The following is an 8,362-nucleotide window of genomic DNA, read 5'->3' as shown; positions in this document are numbered from 1 at the left end:
CAAAAGACGTGAAGATCGATTTCATCAAAAAGGGTTTACACAGGGCCGGCTGAGTGGCTCAGTTGGTTAAGAGCTCGCTCAAGAGTTTGAGCTCTGAGCAACAGCGGTTCGAGTCAGCCCGAGCTGAGCAGCCGTGAGCTGCCAACAGGTGGCGGGATGGCTCAGCTAAAAAAAATAAAAAATAAAAAAATAATAAAAAAAAAATAAAAAAAGGGTTTACAGACTGCAAAAAGCACGTGCAAAGATGCTCAACACCATAAGCCATCAAGAAATGCGAGCTATTACCATAATGAGATATCACAGCACTCTTGTTAGAATGTCCAGAATAAAAATAGTGACACCATCAGATACTGGGGAGGATGTGGAGAAATTAGATCACTCATACATTGGCTGGTGGGAATGTCAAATACTACAGCCCCTCTGGAAAACTATCTGGCAGTTTCTTATATATAAAACTAAATGTGCAATTTCCATGCAACCCAGCAACCATACGGTTGGACATTTCTTCCACAGACTTTCAAACTAATGTTCATACAAAACCCTGTGCATGAATGCTTATAAAAGCTTTATTTCTAATAGTCCCAAACTGGAAACAACCCAGATGACCTTCGATGGTTGACTAGATAAACAAACTGAGGTACCAACCATAACATGGGATTCTACTCACCAATAACAAGGAATGAACCAATGATACAGGCAACAACCTGGATGAATCTCCAGAGAATATGCTAGTGAAAAACTCAATTCCGAAAAGTGACATACTGTGTGATTCCATTTATATAACATTCTTTTTGTTTGGCTGTTTGTTTTTTTACAATTCTTAGCTTATTAGTCCTCCCATGAAAAATCTGCTCACTCACCACAGATAGTCCCTGATGAATCTTCACTCCTTCTGTTGTCCAGTCTCCTCCTCACTTTTCCCCGCACCAACACTGGCCTTTGCAGTCCCCCTAACTTTCTTCATTCTGTTCTTGCGTTCCTTTCAGTGTTTCTTGAGGTCTTTTCTTTCTCATACAGGCCTTGTTTTGCAAGTCTATGCTGGAGTTCATTTTCCTTTGCGTAATCCAAGGAATTGTAAATCATGCCAAAGCCAGCCGTCTTGCCGCCACTGAAATGGGTTCTGAATCCAAATACAAAGATGAGGGCCGGCTGAGTGGCTCAGTTGGTTAAGAGCTCGCTCAAGAGTTTGAGCTCTGAGCAACAGCGGTTCGAGTCAGCCCGAGCTGAGCAGCCGTGAGCTGCCAACAGGTGGCGGGATGGCTCAGCTAAAAAAAAAAAAAAAAAAAGAAATTCCAAATACAAAGATGACATCTGGTGTGGTCTTGTACATTTTGGCTAGTTTCCCCTGAATTTCTGTCTTGGGTACTGTTGCCTTCCCAGAGTGAAGGACGCTAATGACCATTTGTTTCCGTTGACCTAGTCTATTGGTCATGAACTTCCTGGGCCAGAGAGTTACTGGGTCATTCATGATGGCGGCCGGCCCTCAAGCAGCCAGAGAGGAAAGAAAAGCTATATAACATTCTTGAAATGACAACTTTACAGAGATGAAGAGCAGATTAGTGTCTGCCAGGGGTTAAGGACAGGGCCGGAGTGTAGACACTGGAGGGAGGTGAGTGTGGTTATAAAGGGCAGTATGAAGGACCCTTGTAGTGATGGAAGAACTATTTAGTGTCTTGATGGTGGTGGTGGATACGTGAACCTGCCCAGGGAATAAGTGGTATAGAACACACACACACACACACACATACACACACACACACACACAAGCACAAGTAAAACTGGAGAATGTGAATAATATCAGTGGCTTGTTTCCGTGCTAATATCCTGGTTGTAAAATTATACTATAATTTTGCAAAGTGTTACTATTGGGGAAACTGGACAGTTTCTAGACAGATCCCCAATACAAGATCTCTGCATTATTTCCCAAAATTGCATGGGAATCTACAATGATCTCATTGAAAAATAAAGTCCAAGGAGGCATTAAAGACTGTGAGAAACACAACTTTAAAGCTTTTAGAAGAAAACAAAGAAGAATCTCTTTATGAGCTCACAGTAAGGGAAGATTTAATTGTAAAAAGACAGAAGGAGCACATACCATAAAGTCAAAGATTGATATACACATGACTGCATTTAAATAAAAATTCTGTGCAGCAAATACCATTTTTAAAAGTGTAAAGTCAAGCTACAGAAGCTAGAAGACATGTGCAGCACAGGTATCTGACAAAAGGATTGATATCCAGAATATATAATCAACATGTCAAAAAACATTTTTTTAGAGTTGTTAAAAGTTGTTTTTAAATGGGCACAAGATATAAAGAGGCAATTTCCAGAAGAGGAAATACATGTAAAAGGGTACTCAGACATTCTAGTCATCTGAGAGATGCCTGAACACCACAAAACACCATTTCACACCCATCAAATTGGCAAAAATCTTAAAGGTCTGACAATATCAGGTGTTAGCAAGGAAATGGGACAATTGGGTTCTCATACACTGCTGGTAGTATGCAATTCAGTGCAAACACCTCAGGAAGCAAATTGGCAACATCCAATAAAGTTGATGCATATATTTTTTTGATCCAACAATTTCACTCCCAGATCCATAGCCTAGATAATGGCTTGAAATATTTTTTGGTCATGAGTCATACTATGAAATAATTTTAAATTGTGAAGCAATACATATTTATAATCGAAGCAAAAGTTTTCTGCAAGAATTTTTCTCCTGCATGCAAAGCCCTATGACATCTTCTATTTTATTCCATTATGTTTTTTAATGCTCAGCATGATTAATTAAATTGATTTCATGATCCATTAATGCAGCTGTTCTCAATCTTGACTGCATATTATAATCATCTGGGGAGCTTTTAAATCTCCACTGCCAAGGCCACAACCCAAACAAATTAGAATATTTAGGGAGTGTGACCCCAGCATCAGTACTTTTTAAAATTTCCAGGTGATTCCAATGTGTAGCCAAAATTGAGAATTGCTACATTGATGGGACACAGCATGAAGTTTGAAAAACACTGCTCTAACTGCTGAAATTCTATAAAGCCTGTAGGTTAGTTAATACTATTTTGCCAATGTCCATTTTTGGAGGCTTTGATTACTGTATTGTAGTTATGTGATATTAATATTAGGGGAGGCTGGATGGAAGTTATAGAGGAACTCTGTACTATTTTTGCAACTTTTCTGTAAGCCCAAAATTATTTCAAAATAAAAATGTTCTTAAAAGGGAAGAGTGCCCTAGAGAATATATTGCACCGAGAGACATGTACTAGAATGTTCAGAGCCACAATGTTTGTAAAAGCAAAAAAACTGGAAACACCAAAATGTCCATCAACAGGAGAATGGATAAATACACCGTGCTACAATCCTACAATGGAATACATATACCAATGTAGACGGCTCTCAAGAATAGATAATGAACAAGGCAAGTTGCAGAAGCGTAATTCATAGCACGACGCCATTTTGTGAGACTACAAAACAAGATTACATATTTTTATGGCTATACTCGTATATGTATTGAGTAAAAGAATAGAGAAAGGCATGGGAATGAGAACCACTAAATTCAGAATAGCAATTACCGAAGGAAGGAGGCAGGGGAATGAAATCAGGGTGGGGTGGAGAGGGACCTCAAACTGCATTTGTACTGTTTAATTACTTAAGCTGAGTGGTGGGTGTAGAAGCACTGGCTATACAGTATCATTCTTTTTTTGCTCATTTGTATGTCTGGCATATTTTATAATAAAAAGTTAATCCAGAGGACTAATAAATTACTAGGTGAGATAGAAAAGAGAAGGGTTCTACAGAAGCTTGGAGTTGGGGAGCAAGTTAGTGGGAGCACTACACCATTCTTGCTCCCTACCCACCTGGAGCATCTGCCAGTGTGCATGGACGACGACTATGCCACATGATTGCCGAGCCCTTGGGGCTAGCATTTCATTAGTGCCTTGAACAGGAGGACACTCAGGTGACAGCCCAGATCGTCTGATCCCTCTTTGGAGACACTCTCTTGGGGTAGAGCTGACACTAGAGCACAGATCCCTGGAAACAAAGTCAGTCTGTGTGATCTCCACCATCATCGACCACAAACATTTCTCTACGACAGCCCAACTCTGGAGACTAAGGCTGGGGAAGGAGTAAGGGAAAGAAAGGTACCATTTCTTTCCTTTGAATAAGAACTATCCCCTGCTGGCGCTGACTAATCGGACCTTTGCCATGATAATTCTTGGGTGTAATGGCACTGCTGACCTCCACTGCGTTGCTGAAGTCACTCACCATCCCCTGAAGGAATGAATAATGGACGAGGAGAAGGAGTTGAGTTGATTTCGGATCCAGGACTACTTTGAGGAAATGGCTCAGACAGCAATCAACAGTTGTGGGCACCTAAGGCCAGCATGAGGGTACTGAGTGACTAAGGGACAGCAGAAAAGAATAAAGAAAGGGAGGTGGGAGTCACCAAAGACAAACCCCACCTACGTCCTAAATTGGGCTCAGGCCTCCCACACCTTATCCCACATAGCCGATGGGAAATGCCTCCCAAGCAGGAAGGGTGGGTGGATTTTGACCCCTACTCCATCTTGCCCTGGTGTGGAGTTCCAGGGTCTGGGGACAGAGAGGCACAGCATGCCAACACCATCCAACCTGCTTCCATGCCACGTGGCAGCTTCTCAACTTCCCCTTGAGAAAGGGAAGCCCATTCCTCACATCTGCTAGGAAAGGCTCCAGGGGCTGCCTTCCCTCAGAAACTTGGGGAGACCCAGTATTGAATGGGGCCACCATATGAATCCTCCAGAGCAGACTTGAATCCCAGATGGGAATCTCTTTGTTCAGGGAACACTAAATAACTGGACAGTGAGGATAGAGAGGGTAGAGGAGATTTAGAAGACCGAGCTAACAGGTTCGGCTACTGATGTGGAGAGGAAGGGAAATGCCTTGGGGATAGGTACCGAAGGAGTTGCAGATTGTGGCAAATCAGTGGGTGCCATCCCCTGAGATGCTAGGTAATGAAAGGGAAAAGATGGTGCGGATTTTCATTTCTTACTTGCCTGTACAAGATGAGTCTGAGGAGTCTGGGGGACAACTGAGTGCAGGTGTCCAAAAGGTGGGTGGATCTACAGGTCTGGCATTCAGAGGAGCGGGGTGGGCTGTTGAAACGTGTTTGGGCATAACTAGCATGAAGCCGGTAATGGGTGTGCACGAGATGGCCTAGGACAGAGGACAGAGGGAAGAGGACTGAGCCCTTGAGGACCAAGTTAGGAAACAGAGCGCTCACCTGGCTACTTCCCTGTAATGGTTCTTTGAGGGGAGAAAAAAAAAAAAAAAGCAAACACCTTTGTGAAAAAAATGCCAGGATCACAGTAGAAAATCAACACGTTTGACTTCATTTCCAACATGACACGTTGGCTACACGTGCTGTAAGTTTTGTACAAACTCAGACAGTGGAACTTACTGGAGAGAAATTCAACTAAAAGCGATTTGTGAGGAAGACGCTGTACTTTGATAAAGTTTGTTCCCTAAACCACTTAGAACAGATCTTCATCTCATGTGTCAGGATCAACCTTTTTAGACAAAAACCTATTTCGGTCAAGTCTTTACACACTGGGCTGGAAAGGGCTCCTTCGCTGATGGGGCTGAAGAGAATAATCAGACAGCAATTTCCTTGGTCCTAGTTGAAGCTGATGAGCTGAGTGGAGGTGCTTTCATCAACTATATACAGAGCATAATTTTATGTTTAAGCAGCTGATGACAGCACACATTTTCCATAATAGGCACTCTAACTGCATGAAATAATGATCTGAGAGGAGGTGAGAGGCTGTTGATGGACTTACTAAAACCTTAGCAATAGCTAAGTAATACTGATTAAGGAGCACTGAGAGTCCATATGACTGTCTTTAGCATTCGATGCTCTTTAGAATAGCCCCTCCATGTCAGCACTGAATTTTATGTGCCTTTGTAAGTGACACCAGTGCATTAAGAGGGAATTGTGGAAATCAGAAAAGGTGCCCTCTCGCAAGGAGGCTCTGGTGATGAATCACTGAGGTGAGGACATTTGATGCAGTCTCCGCTCCAAAGAAAGGTACTATCTTTCTCCTCTTCTAGCACCTTCTGTTAGAAGAGACAGGAATGGCCACGGAGATGGAGGCCTCTTCTGCAGAACGACTCATCCTCCCTGGAGCCTCTCATATCTGCTGGGTGGGGGACTCAGAGGTGAAGGGGAAAGTAATTCTTGGGAGTGGGGGGGAACCTCAGTAACTAAGGGCAGCCATATGTCACGCTGTCAGCTCCCAGTGAAGGAAATCTGCTTTACCTGTTGTATTAGTTTTCTGCGCTGTTGTAAATTAAAAAGGACCACAACCTGGATGGTTTAAACAACAGGAATCTTATGTCTCAGTTCTGGAGGTTAGGAGTCCGAGATGGAGGTGTGGGCAGGGTCGCTTCCTTCTGAGGACTGAGGGGAGGGTCTGTCCCAGGCCTCTCTCTTTGGCTGGTCGACGGCTGTCTTCTCGTTGCGTCCTCAAGTGGCATTCTTGTGTGCACGTCTGTGTCCAATTTCCCCCCTTTATTGGATTAGGGCCCACACTAATGACTTCATTTTAACTTAATTATCTCTGTCAAAACACTATCTCCACATAAGGTCACATTCCGAGGTACTGGGAGTTTGGATTTCAACATACCTCTTTTTTTTTTTTGGGGGGGGGACACAATTCAACCCATAACACCTGTCAAGCAGGTAATCTGGCCCCTGAGGAAAGCACCATTCCCACATTGCACGACCTCTTGCTGGTAAAAGACTTGGAGGCTTCGATCCATGGACTGACAGAGCCACAGGGTCCCCTAGAAACCAAACAGTCCCACAAGGGACCGGTCTACATTTACAAGTCAGTGGTTGGGTGGATGCCACAACTTTGTTCTTAGGAAACGCCAGAAGCCTCAGGCAGAGGCCATGGGAAGCTGGACAAAGGAAATCCTTTCCCAAGGACCAAGCCACAGGGCAGGAGCCTCCCCAAGGGCTTGGTCTGAGGGCAACCGAGTGGCCTGCCTGGCTGCATCTGTCAATGGCTGTCTGCCCTCCCCCATGGCCTCCTCCCTGCCCTCATCCATTCCTGGTGTCTGGGAGACCTGCCAGCGAGTTCAACTAAAACAGGTTCTCTCACCTATCCAAGTGCACTTTAAATCCATTTCAAAACTTAAAGAGAGGACAGGAGGAGGAAGTAAAGAGAGGTGACTCAGCCATTACAAAAATGTAATTGAAAATTACAGCAATTTGGACATGTGCTGAATTTTCTCCTTTAATAATAAAATGAAGGACCAAATTGATTGTGCAATCTTCGTGCAGTTTTCTCTCTCTGAAATCTGCAGATCAGTCTGTTACCCCCCTTTTCCCTTTTTTTCCTAATTGTGGTAAAATACACATAATGTGAAATTTACCATTTTAACCGTTTTTAAATGTGCAGTTCAGCGCTGTCGCCACCCCTGGCTCTTTCGCACCGCTGAACGCTCCCAGAAGCACTACAGCTGAAAAGCTGGGCAGGGATTTTCAGTCAGCTATACCTTGGCCCAAACCTCAGCTCTGCCACATACTGGCGGTGTGACCTTGGACAAGCTGCTTCACTTCTCTGACCCTTAATTTCTTCATTGTTTAAAATAGGCTATACCTCCCAGGGTACTGGGGGAGTCAAAATGAGTATCTATGCACCTATCACTTGGCACAGGGAAAAAGCGCAGAGTATCTAATCTTATTAGCTACTCTCTCACAAGAAATAAAATTGAGTCTATTATCTGAGAAATCAGTCGTGCCGCCTTTACAGTATAAAAGCTCAGAGGAAAATTAATCTAAGCCACCTCCTCGAATTCTAGGATACATGGAATCGCCCACTTCCATTACTCAGCTGTTGCTTCTCACTCACCCCTCCCCAACCTGCACAACCCAGGGGCACTTGGTCCCCCTTGGTCTCTCTCCCAGTCAGCCCTCTACCCCTAATCCCAGCTGAATGCAGAGGAATGACCCCTTTCCAGCTCTGCTCCTAATGGCTCTTGAAACATCATCTGACACTTATGTAAAGCCACACGCTCTGGTTCTCATCCCTTGTGGTCGACTTTCTGGACTCCTCTTCCTTGACCTGACCCTTACAGCATGGGCCCGAGGCTCGGTTCTGCATCCTCTTCTCTCAATGTCCACACAGTCATCCCAGCGAGCTCACAAATGCCCAAGCTTTATCTCTCCACCCCATGGTATTGGCTCTTGATGCCAAAATCTGTACTTCCAGGCTTGCCCTGTCTCCTGAGCTCCAGGCCCACCAACTACCTACTGGGCATCTTCCTACCCCCCTCGATACCCTGGCAAGTACCTCAGGTTTTGTTG

The 8,362-nt window shown here is 44.1% G+C and overlaps 1 pseudogene; it reads right to left on the bottom strand.

Annotated features, from left to right (window-relative positions):
• Nucleotides 1-402: 402 nt before the first annotated feature.
• On the bottom strand, nt 403-1,808 carry LOC109396227 (40S ribosomal protein S24-like; annotated as a pseudogene).
• Between the last annotated feature and the right edge of the window lie 6,554 nt (nt 1,809-8,362).

This window comes from Hipposideros armiger, unplaced genomic scaffold (genome assembly GCF_001890085.2).
Source record: "Hipposideros armiger isolate ML-2016 unplaced genomic scaffold, ASM189008v1 scaffold_509, whole genome shotgun sequence".
Lineage (NCBI taxonomy): Eukaryota > Metazoa > Chordata > Mammalia > Chiroptera > Hipposideridae > Hipposideros > Hipposideros armiger.
This window is presented reverse-complemented; position numbering and strand designations above follow the sequence as displayed.